The sequence below is a fragment of the Phoca vitulina genome, unplaced genomic scaffold (assembly GCF_004348235.1).
Source record: "Phoca vitulina isolate PV1807 unplaced genomic scaffold, GSC_HSeal_1.0 scaffold63, whole genome shotgun sequence".
Classification (NCBI taxonomy): Eukaryota; Metazoa; Chordata; class Mammalia; order Carnivora; family Phocidae; genus Phoca; species Phoca vitulina.
The window spans coordinates 3,124,505-3,137,424 of NW_022589766.1; the positions used below are offsets into that span (position 1 = coordinate 3,124,505).

At 38.8% G+C, this 12,920-nt stretch overlaps 1 protein-coding gene across 7 annotated transcripts in view; it reads right to left on the reverse strand.

The window, feature by feature from the left end:
- The window catches only part of ITSN2 (intersectin 2), a 136,575-nt gene that overhangs the window by 109,857 nt on the left and 13,798 nt on the right, over positions 1-12,920 (reverse strand). The window lies entirely within an intron of this gene.

Consider the following 12,920-nt stretch of genomic DNA (forward strand, 5'->3'; position numbering starts at 1 on the left):
TACCCCAATCACTTAAATATTAACATTTTTAGAAGCCAAAGGAAATATGTTTGCACAAGCCATGTGAACAAAGAAGGCATAAAGAGTTACACATCACGGTGGAAGGTGTCCCCAGAAGAGCGAGCTAACCAGCTGCCAAGAAGTGTTACCAGGCACCGGATCTTAGTGAATTCAGTGTGCTCACAGAGAAATATGACTGTATCAGTATAACCACCAGAAGTTAGTCACACCAACAAAAGACTGGTATATACATCCAATTTACTGATTTACAAAGAGAAATTTAATAGCCAAGAAAACTAACAGTACCTTTTCTTCCTATAAAGCAAACTATAACATCTACTAAATTTCAACCAGATCACTGTGTAGTGAGGGATGGGAGTCACCAGTGATTAGAATGCTTAATGACATCAGGCACTGACAGTCAGATACATTTATCTACACAAGAATAAGTCAAGGACTGCACAATAGGGATGGTTAAACCTCCAATAATGCTTTGAATGACACTGCCAATTTTACTCTTCTGACTCCCAGCTTTTCTGTATGCTACCACTATATACCATCCTCCCTCTTAAAGTATATGGCCTTTCTTTAGATGTTAATAAGCTTTAGTGTAGCTTCTGCACAGCAAAGAAAACCATCAACAAAACTAAAAAACAACCTATTGAATGGGAGAAGATATTTGTGAATGACATATCAGATAAAGGGTTAATATCCAAAATATATAAAGAACATATAAAACTCAATGCCCCAAAAACAAATAATCCATTTCTCCAAGGGAAAGAAAAAAAAAAAAAAAGGAAGACACAGAGATGGTCAACAGACACATGAAAAGATGCTCAACATCGTTAATCACCAGGGAAATGCAAATCAAAATCACAATGAGATATCACCTCATGCCTGTCAGAACGGCTAAAATCAAAAACACAAGAAACAACAAGCATTGTTGAGGATGTGGAGAAAAAGGAACCCTTGTGCACTACTAGTAGGAATGCGAACTGGTGTAGACACTGTGGAAAACAGTATGGAGGTTCCTCAAAAAATTAAAAGTAGAATTATCATGTGATCCCATAATTCCACTACTGCATATTTACCCAAAGAATATGAAAACACTAATTTGAAAAGATAGATGCACCCCTATGTTTATTGCAGCATTATTTACAATAGCCAAATTATGGAAGCAGCCCAACTGTCCACTGATAGATAATGGATAAAGAAAATGTGGTATACATATAGAATGGAATATTACTCAGCCATAAAAAAGAATGAAATCTGGGGCACCTGGGTGGCTCAGTCGGTAAAGCCTCTGCCTTTGGCTCAGGTCATGATCTCAGGGTTCTGGGATCAAGCCCCGCATTTGGCTCTCTGCTCAGCAGCAAGTCTGCTTCTCCCTCTCCTTCTTCCTCTGTATTCTCTCTCGTACTCTCCTTCTCAAATAAATAATAATAAAAAAAGAATGAAATCTTGCCATTTGCAACAACACGGATGGATCTAGAGGGTATAATGCTAAGTGAAATAAGTCAGAGAAAGACAAATAACATAAAAAAAAGACAGGGCGCCTGGGTGGCTCAGTCGTTAAGCGTCTGCCTTCGGCTCAGGTCATGATCCCAGGGTCCTGGGATCGAGTCCCACATCGGGCTCCCTGCTTGGCGGGAAGCCTGCTTCTCCCTCTCCCACTCCCCCTGCTTGTGTTCCTGCTCTCGCTATCTCTCTCTCTGTCAAATAAATAAATAAAATCTTAAAAAAAAAAAAAAAAAAAAAAAAAAAGACAAACCAAAAAAACAGACTCTTAACTATAGAGAACAAACTGATGGCTACCAGAGGGAGGTGGTGGGGGAATGGGTGAACCAGGTGAAGGGGATTAGGAATATACTTATTATGGTGAATCACTATATTGTACACCTGAAACTAATATAACACTGTGTTAACTATACTGGAATTAAAAAAAAAAGCTTTATTGCAATGGAGCTTTAATTGTTACCACACTTAGACTTTACCCGTCACTATACTCTTCCTAGGCAGGAGGAAATTCCACCTATGTACAAGTTAGTTTTTTCTTCACTCCTTTCTCAAAAGGTAATATAAACTTCAGGTATTGGAGTTGTCTACTACACAGAAAAATAATATCTAAACATGGTGGGGTAGTCAAGAACTCACTTAACAGGGGATTAAGAACACTGGATTTGAACCTGTAGCTCACAAGGAGTTTTAAAAGGTTTTAAGGACAGGGATATAGATTTCACTTAAGACAATCAATGGTGAAGAAAAGACCAGAGCTGTACCAGGGAGATCAGTTAGGGAAGATATGAGATCAATAACTGGCACCTGATCTAAAATAGTGGCAGATGGAACAGAGCAGATGGGATGAACTGGAAAAATAAGGAAGGGTTTAAAACAGGTAGAACCCAGAAACTCTTTAGATATGAAGGATTATGAAGTAAAAGGAATCAAAGCGATGACTCCCAGAATTTGTTTGTGAGACTGGGTGAACTGTGGTGTCACCAGTTTTAAGAAAAAGTGAACACAGAGGAAGTCTCATAAAGTTATGACTGATACTTCCTCAATACAGAAATTCTACAAAAAAGTATAACATTTTTACTTCCCCAATTTTAAACTGTCATCAGTAATGTTAAACCAAAATAAGTCAACATGCCTGCAAAGAAACTTTACTTACAGATACACAGTAGCAAGTAGCAAGTAGCAAGACCTATTTTATTAAGTCTCTGAGACTAAGATTGTTTCACAATGTAGGAGAAAAATCCTCCAAAAGTATTACATGCAACACACTGTATAACTGCATAAAAGCATATGAATTACCAAAGACAGGTTGAGGAGAAAGCATGCACTTACCAAAGACAAAGTATAGGATCCCACAGTCACAAAGCCTTAATCAGTTAGATGTAGGTCTAAAATTTAAAGATTATCTATCTAGGACTTCTGGTTGGTCATTACATATTCTATGAATACAACAGAATGCCACATAATAGATACTCAGTAATCATAGGTATAATTCTGAAATAAAACCAAAGAATGAATCAAATAATATAATGGGAAGGGAGGGCAAACCCCTGCAGTGAAGCTGAAGGTACTAATATTACAGAACTTTCTTTACCTGGTACAAGGGATTTAGCCCGCCATGCATGCAGGTACCATATTATTACATGGATGCATACATGTAACATCTGATTGTGGTAACATCTGACTATGGTAGTGCAATTTGTTAGAACCAATAAGCTTTTAAAGCATACTATTTCATATATGTTATGTTTATATCAATTCTCTCTGCCCTGTTGTCAAACAATTCTACTAATCTACTTGCAGAACAGTACTTGTACAAAGAAATAACTGAAATTTTGAAAAATTAGACACATTTTACACTTAAAAAATCAATTGTTTTACTTTATGTAATCATACTAGCTACCACTTAATAAGTGCTTACTATTAATGCAATACACTTCTATTAATCATCTACTATGTGTCATGCTCAATCCTGAGAATCTAATATGTTCCAGGTTGTGTACAAGGAACTTCAGAGGAGAAACAGAGGAGCTTGTAGAACATGCTTCCAGGTGCCAGACACTGCTAGACACCTTTGATAACACTAATAATGTTCCCAATTATCCCTGCAAGGCAGAGGATACTGTACTCATTTCACAGATGAAGAAACATAAAGGCTAAATTACTTGCCAATATTCGCTAAGTGATGAAGCCAGGATGCAATCCCAAATCTAATTTTAAAGCCCACGAAATTCCCATGGGCTTTATATGCCGCTTCTTCTCTCAAATGGGGTTAATAATTAATGATGAATAGGGTCACAGCTTCCTGAAAGCAGCAGCTCAACTTAATGCTTCATTTGTAGGGGAGAAGGAAAACAAGCCAGAGATGTCTTCCAACATATAGGTCTATCACGTACATAAATTAGGGGACAGCTAATTATTTCTTTCCTCTTGGTATAACCCTCTCAGAGGAAGAAAAGGGTAATCAGCATCTCCCCAGTTACATGCCTGATGCCTGTTTCAGGTGTGTGTGATTGGAGTCAGCACCCAACAAACACCTGTCTCCATTCCTTTGAAGGGGTAACATGATGATGGGCAATCTTGGCAGTTTGCAGTTATCATATAATTAAAACACTGTGTTAATTACCTATGGCTTTAGAACATTCATGTGGGAAAAAAAAGAATATTCATGTGGAGCTTTCCCTGCACATTATAAATTAATGGAGAACTGGCACTGTTACCTTTTGAGACACCAAGAAAACACATGTGGTAGATAGCAGACCTAAGGCAAAGAAGAATCCTGCAAATTAATATAAAGCAAAGGCCACTTTAGAACATGGCAACTACATTCATACTAAGACAGAGAAAAGTAGAAATGCTTCACCAAGAGCAGGAAATCCTTCTTTAAGATCTAGAGGGGGGAAAATTATAGCCATTATAAGTTAAAAATAGCTCAATTAAGGTTGGATTTTTTGTCTGTCTAGAAGAACAGAATTTTAGAAGGAAACAATCACAGCACTTAGTTCAAAACCCTCAATTTTCAAGATGGGAAGACTGGGAGACTTGTAGGAGCTCACACAGCTAGTCAGTAGCAAAACCGGTCCCAGAAACCACATCTTATGTCCAATGCTCTGGACATAAGAGTTTCCCAACTTGCCTGACCATATCACCTGGGACACTTACTAATCCAGAGATTCCCAGGCACATCACTGGGAGATGGTGTGAATTAGGGCATGAACCTCCTAAAATGGTCTTATTGCCTTGAGACCTTCCACAGAGCTCCTAGTTTTCTTCCAAAACACCTACTAATGCCCTTCGCCTTCTTAAATTACTTCACAATTATAAGTTCAAGCCCAAACTTGTTAGTGTGAAACATGGTATGAAATATGATTCAGAACCTTAGCTCAATCTACTTTACCACATTCATCTCTAGACACGTCCCCTTGATTCAGATGTCCTAAGTACATCAGCTTTTTTTTCTTTTAAACAGTGATGCTTTTTTCACTCCTCTATTTCTTTGTGAAGAGCTGTTCCCTCTGTCACATTCACCACACTTTCTTCTCATTCTTCAACTCCCAACTCAACGGACACCTCTTATTTGAGAGACTTGTGTCCTCCCAGTTAGTCACTGTCTCCTATGTTGTCCACAACACTTGTGCATCCCACAGTAACTTCATTTATCATACTGTATTTCAACTGCACATGTTTCACTTGCTCTGGGCAGAGACTTTTTTTTTTTTTTTTTTAGGCCTAGTGCGTAAACCAGACCTCCCAGAGAAAATGTTCAATAAAGATTTGCTGAGCAAATGAATCGGGTAAATGAGTAGTATGGGTAAGACAAACAAAAATGAAGCAAGGGAAGCATGGAGCGAGGCACTGTGGAACCGAATATACAGAAAAGAAACTCCAAATGACTTCCTTGAAACCCTACAGGCACCAAAGCTCTGGATTTTAGACCAAATTATCCTTTGCAACGTGGCCCTTCCATAACTATTTTTAAGTATTTTAAGTATACTTCCAGAGATAAAGTTTTATGGCCTGTTGAATTCTGAAGTTTTTACATTGGGATAGAAAGACTTAGGTTTTTCAATTATACTTATCATGTTCATTAAACATTGTTTAGCTTAAATAAATTTGACCGAAGGTCTGACATTCAAAAACAAGATAATGTTCCTGAAGGCCTATCTTAAAAAACTTTCTCCAGTGCCTCCTCCACTTCATGTGCTATGTACACAGAGCCAACTCTCCAAACTTACTGATGAGTTGGAGAAAACGTTCCTTCCTCATCTGATTCCTAAGGAGATCAAGGTTGGTCTCATGAGAGAATGACTGAGGCAAAATTACCTACTTCTTTACAGTTTCTGCAGGAAGAGGAGATTTACAGTGTATATATATATTCTCTACATCTGTTCCCTATCTAGCCATCCCTTCTTTCATTCATCCATTTGTTTATTTATCAAACATTAACTGTCACTATAATAAAAGGATCTGAAGAATGTTATAAGAACCCAGAGGACACAACTACCACTACTTGGGAGGTAAGTTAAACTCTAGGGCACGTATCACAAAGGAGGCAGTATTTGTGTAAGAACGATCTAACATGATCATGATGGCAAAGTAAGTGGGTTCCATGCATCCTCAGAGTGAAAGCCATTGTATAGGCGTGTGGACAGGCACTGACAGAGAGAAAGGAAAAGGGCCTGAATCTAAAGGAAGGACTGTTTAAAAGGGAAGCACACAGCCAGTATCCCAGTAGAGCCTCTCCTATTCAAAGACGGCGTGATTTGAGAGCCGTGCGATTTCAAAGAACTCACTTAATTTTTTAAAGAAGATTTTATTTATTTATTTGACAGAGAGAGAGAGAGAGAGATCACAAGTAGGCAGATAGGCAGAGCGAGAGGGAGAAGCAGGCTCCCTGCCCGACCCTGGGATCATGACCTGAGCCAAAGGCAGACGCTTAACTGACTGAGCCACCCAGGCGCCCCAGAACTCATTTAATTTTAATTGTTAAAAGAGACCTTAAGAAACCCAATAGTTTTAAATTTTGCTCCTTGCAGTTCTAGAAATTTCAAAGAAATACAACAGATGTGGAGTATGGAAGAGGAATGGAGGGTTGGAAGAGGATACCAAGTTCAATGAAAGTAGCTCTGTTTTTGTTTTACATACTGAGGCTTCTCTATAATATTTTATCTGATGATTTTTTTAAAGAATTAAACAGCATACTGAATTCCATCCCCTTTATTTTAGAAACAATTAAAGAGAAGCCAAAGAGATTAACTTGCCAAGATCACACAATTTAGGGAACAAAGTATGTCATGCTATTGATTTTGAATTTCACTGTGCAAGTCATGGAGAGCCAGTATTTATTCGAGATAGACACCCAGATTTGGTAGTCACCAGGGACTGGAATAGTTGTCATCATATCAGTGAGTGACTTTATCCAGGGAAAGCACATATAAGACACAAGAGAAGAACCTGATCTTTAAAGAGCAGAGGAAGAGAATTCTGACAAACAATATAGGAACTGAACTGGACTTGAGTATCCTAAGACAGGGACACCAGTTGTGACTGACTGGCATACTCCAGATGGTGAGAATTTGAACTTGGACAATAGAGAAGAGGCATTTCCGAGCTAGAATAGACAGCATTTTCTGATCAGCTAAATGCTGTTGATCAAAGAAGAGCATCAAGATAAGTTTCTATCTTGGGTGACTGTAGAGTGGTAATACTAACCAAGACAAAAGTTCTAAGAAAGTAGAAATTTGGATATTAGATTTGGGGGGTGAGCAACAAAATGTTCAGTTTTCAGCTTACCTAATCTGATGCACCTAGAAAGACATCTAGATGGAAATGTCTAAGAGATAGTAAGGATTCTGACCAGGCTGTGGACCTAGATTTGGTAGCTACCATGGACTGGGGATAGCTGTAAACAGGTCAGTGAATGACATTATCCACAAAAAGCATGTACAGGAGGACACAGGAGAAGAACGATCAGAACAGAGGTTGAGAAGAAGGAGAAATCAGAATATAGAGTAAAGAAAAGCATTTCAAGGAGATGATGGTCATAATTGTCAAATGTCACAGAAGTCAAGACTAAGCCATGAGTTTTGGCAATCTGTGCAGGGAACTGGCTGTAAGTCAAACTGAAGTAGACCCAGCAGTAAATCGGAGGAGAAGTGTAGGTGACTCAAGAAGTATGTCGTTAAAGGACAAAGGAAGAAAAGGGGGGTGGGGGGAGGAGAGATAGGAGGCTTCAGGAAAGAGGCAAGGTTATAAGGCTTTCCTTTTAGATGGGAGAACAAAACTATTTTTAGAAGAAAAGGGAGAGATTTAATTTCCAAAATGAGAAGGAAAGGAGGTTACCTAATAATGAAAGCTAGAGTCCAGAGAAAGTAGACAGCTCTAGAGTATAAAGCTAGAACATGGGGCACACATTTCTGGCTCTGGGAATATAGGACAAAACAGATAATAAGGATAAATAAAGACACATATAAGTTTGGAAGCAGAAGGAAAAGGAGTTGAGAAAGTACGTGTTTTCTTTGGGCCAGACAGTCCAAAGGGCAGGGCTGAAAACAAACTCTTGGATCTCCTGGGCCCCCAGGTGCCTAAGCACAAATTTCTCTTCTCTTCAAGCAACAAGAGAAGGTCACATGCAAATATGTTCCCATGAATCAACCAGGTATGTGCATTTCAGCTTGTGTTCAACTAGCTATGCCTTACACATGGAAACATTTGTTACATGAATAAATGTGGGAGAAAAACATTCTAGGCTGAGGTAAAGAGTGAAAAGCAGAGTGAAGAGTGTGGTCTGGAAAATAGGTGGCGGTTTATTCACATGAAATAGTGAAGAGCTTAACAATGCAAGGAACTATAACATTAGCTGTAAAAATGAGTATTATATTAATACCAACTGATAGAAATGTAAATTAGCACAACTCTTCTGGAAAGGAACCTGGAAATGGACTTATTTATAGCCTGCCTTCTTCCAAAAAGAATTAAAGCTCACGCAAAAATACAAAAACATTAAATTAAAAAGTATATGGGTAAATGAAGGTAAATAGAAAATAAGTGATCAATTTCAACTTTTGCATATGTTTGACATTTTTCATAAATAAAAGTTGAAAAAGAACACTAGTGCATCTGACTTGACCACCGGCTCTCCCTCACTGTTGTCCCCTACAACCACCATGGCAATTCCTTAACTGCTTTCACACCTACCTCACCATCCCCTCTCCACCATTATTCCCATGCTTTCTGGTGAAGTCAAGTCATCCACACAGATGATCCTGCCCACATCCCGGCCTCCAAGTGTTTGACCCCTTGTATTCCAAATGTCTTATTCTCCATCTTATCTTAGCCAGGCACTCCCAGGTCACACCCTAGGCCTTGTTATCACGATGACTGCACTCCTCTGTAACCCACTACAAGCCTCCCACCCTCCCTTCACCAGAGCTTTGCTCAACAGCCCACTCTCTCTAGTTCCCAAACTCCAGCAATTCTTTAACTCTGCCAGGACCTACAATCTATTGGTCTTGGCAACTTTTCACTGTCTCTCATTCTTCCTTATGCCCTAACATCCCCTTCCTTAGGTCCTAATATCCCTCCTTACCCAAATTATAAGTCATTGTATGCATCCTCAAGTTCACCCTCCCCTCTTCCTGTATACTATGCATTTGGTAAAACCCCACTGCTATTTCACGGCCACACGAATGAAGATGCTGACTGGCATCACTTTAAACTCCTGACCACTAACTCCTGCCAGCCTGACAAGTCCATGTTTCCCTAGTCCATCTGCTCCGCCCTCCCACCCACGACCATTTCACACTTTCTCCCTCACTCTCCCAGACTCGTAACATGTGTCATAAAAACTTTTCATCCAGCTTGTCGCCTTTTGATTTGAAGGCATCTTTTACTATATCAACTTCTTTATTTTCATACCAAAATTTGTCAACCTTTTCTTTTATGACTGAGTATACAAATCAGGTTAATTTATCCAATAGAGAAAGGAACAAGAAAATAAATTTCAGAATACTACGCATGTGGCACAAACGATAATTTCAAGGCTACAGTAGATAGGTAATGTTTGTGATATAAAGTAAATTTTTAAAAAACACAAAATTCTAGAATATGGATGCAAATATTCAAAATTATATATGCGCATGTCAAGGATTAGAAGAAAACCTCTTAAGGGAAGGACCTTATCTTTGTGAAGCACCTAATAAGAGTTTGACAGGCTGTTTAATATACATTCACCAAATAATATTTATCACAGTTTTATTTGTAATAGCAAAAAACTTGAAACAACCCAAATACCTGAAAATAGGAGTATGGTTAATAAATCATAGTCTATCTACTAGATAAAAATAACACAGCCATTAATATTTATGAAAATCATGAAGTAACACAGAAAAAAATACCTTCCATGTAATAAGTAGACAAAAATCTATACTGACTACAATTATGTAAAAATTATGTATGTATGTGTTTAAGTATGTAAATAGATAGATAGTCTGACTAAAAAGCACTAATATGCTGGGGTGCACAGAGTGGCACAGTCTTGGTTTTGGCTCAGGTCCTGATCTCAGAGTCGTGGGATCGAGCCTGGCATCCAGCTCTGCACTCAGCTAGGAGTCCGCTTGAGATTCTCTCTCCCTCTCCCTTTGCCCCTCCTGCTCAGCTCTCTCTCTCTCTAAACATTTTTTTTTAAAGCATTAATGTAAAAAAAAAAATAAAAGCATTAATATGATGGGGCACCTGGGTGGCTCAGTCATTAGGCCATGACCTGCCTTCAGCTCAGGTCATGATCCCAGGGTCCCTGGATCGAGCCCCTGCATCGGGCTCCCTGCTCAGCGGGAAGCCTGCTTCTCCCTCTCCCACTCCCCCTGCTTGTCTTCCTGCTCTCACTATCTCTTTCTGACAAATAAATAAATAAAATCTTTAAAAAAAAAAAGGCATTAATATGCTAAAAGTAGTTGACTTAGGTTGAAAGATGGACTGAATTTTTTTATTTTCCAAGTTTTGTTGTTGCTATTTTTTTTTAAATCTCATATAAACCACATACACCAAAATGTCAAGTAATTAAAAACAGACAATTTTCAGTAATTCAAAGAAGAGAAGTCTACGGTAAATTTACTTGTCTTTCAAAACCCAGTAATGCCTTCTATGGAGTTTTTTTTTCTGACACCAACTGGGTGTCCAACAATTCAATTCAATTCAGTTCTGACACTAACTACCTAGTGTGATGTAGTCCCCACGGGTTGAGGCTTCAGTCCCACAAGGCTGCCCCCACTTCAGGCACTGGTCACTAGTCCTGGGCCATCTTCTGACCAGCTGGCTATAAATCAGAGGTTCCTATGATCCCCTCCTTGGGTTTGATAATTTGCTAGAAAAGCTCACAGAACTCAGAAAAAACAATTTATTTACGTTTACTGTTTTAATATAAAGGATACAATTCAGGACAGCCAAATGGAAGAGACATACTGGGCAAGGTATGGGGGGGCAGGGCATGTCACCCTCCCAGCACAATACATTTACCAACCTGGATGCTCTCATTGTCCTAGAGCTTTTATAGAGCTCAATCTCTAGGGCCCACCTCCTCTTCCTGGAGGTCGATGGGTGGGGTGGAAAGTATCCTAATCCTGAGGCTATCTAGGGGTACCACTCTAAGCCTCATTAGTATACCTCAGGTGTGATAGGAAGGGGCTTATTATGAATAAAAGACACTCCTATCATTCAGGAAATTCCAAAGGTTTTAGGAGAACTGTGCCAGGAACCAGGGACAAAGACCAAATATATTTTTGTATTCTACTACACCATCTTTTAACACAACAGCAAATATGACCCAGAGCTTTGCTCTTGTCTATTATAAACAATATTAAGTAACAAGTCTGTTTTACCAAAAACATTTAACTAAAATTACCAATCCCTCGGGGTGCCTGGGTGGCTCAGTCGTTAAGCGTCTGCCTTCGGCTCAGGTCATGGTCCCAGGGTCCTGGGATCGAGCCCCGCATCGGGTTCTCTGCTCAGCGGGAAGCCTGCTTCTCCCTCTCCCACTCCCCCTGCTTGTGTTCCCTCTCTCACTGTGTCTCTCTCTGTCAAATAAATAAATCTTAAAAAAATAAAATAAAATAAAACAAAATTACCAATCTCTCAAACCCGGCTATGCTACATCTAGTGCTAAAAACTATAGAGAAAAGGTACACTCCTCCACACATACCCTACTGCAGAGGCCTAAAGAGACTGGCATCCAAAACCAAGGCCACACCCAGAAGGTCCTGAGTGGGAAGAGCTTCCACCTGTGACTGGTAGTTTCCAATCTCAACCCAAACACAAACAGAACAAGAGAGTAAAGAAAATGAAAGTAGTAGCCAATGGGTACAAAAGCAACCATCCATTTTCCTATTCTATCAGTCCAATTTAAGGTTTGTTTGTTTTTTTTAATATCAATATGTTTCAATTACTGGAAACTATGCTATCAATGCAGCAGAAAGAATGCTCTTAAATAGAACATCGTAATCTGAGAAAGCAAATATAAAATAATAAATGTATAACGAGGATTTTAAAAGCAAACTCCAAGTTCTGACAGGGAGAAATACTACCACAAAACAACAAGATAGAGATACTCTAATATGGAATCAGTCCCACTAAAACCAACAGTGTGTCCAGAAAATATCTATCTCTAACCAAAACAAGGTCTCACTTCCCTCAAATACTTCAAAAACACAAATTTACAAGTTCTCTTCACCAATCTAAGTTCTTTAATTTTGAGGAGTCATGGACTTAAAAAAATCTGGCAAACCTATAGTTGCTCTTTCTGGAAAAAAACACAAATGTACAGAATGTAGCATACAGTTCCAAAGGCTTCAGACCTCTAAAGCCAATGTGAAGATTTTCAGAGGGTTCATGTTTTCCATAGCTAAGGCTCTTAATTATAAATACACTAATTCCCACGTTAAAAAGGTATACTATATTAGAGTGGGAAAGAATCCTTCCATTACATATTCCATTCATTCTCAAACTATTCTAACCATGGCCCACCTAAGTGGGACAAGAGACCCAACCTAACCATCTGCTTCCATTTTCCAATAGAAAAATAACTCCATGATGAAGAAGTATACAATGCAACAGTTGCATAAGAGCAAAATGGGCAAAAAATTAAATCTAACATTGATTCTATAATTAATTAGTTAATTCAAGAATAGCAATTGGAACCACATCAAACTCAAGACAATACCAATGCTTGCACTGAAAACAGTATCTACATCTGAGTGGGGGTGTACCTTGTAGGAATTTTTCAATGCTGCCGAAGTATTGTATAGCTAACAGGTTTCTTAATAGAAAACTAAATTAGAGCCCTCAGTAAGCTCTAGAAACTGGTTAATTTTAGTTTATGAACAGTAAATTTCAGTAATCCTTAGTAACTCAGA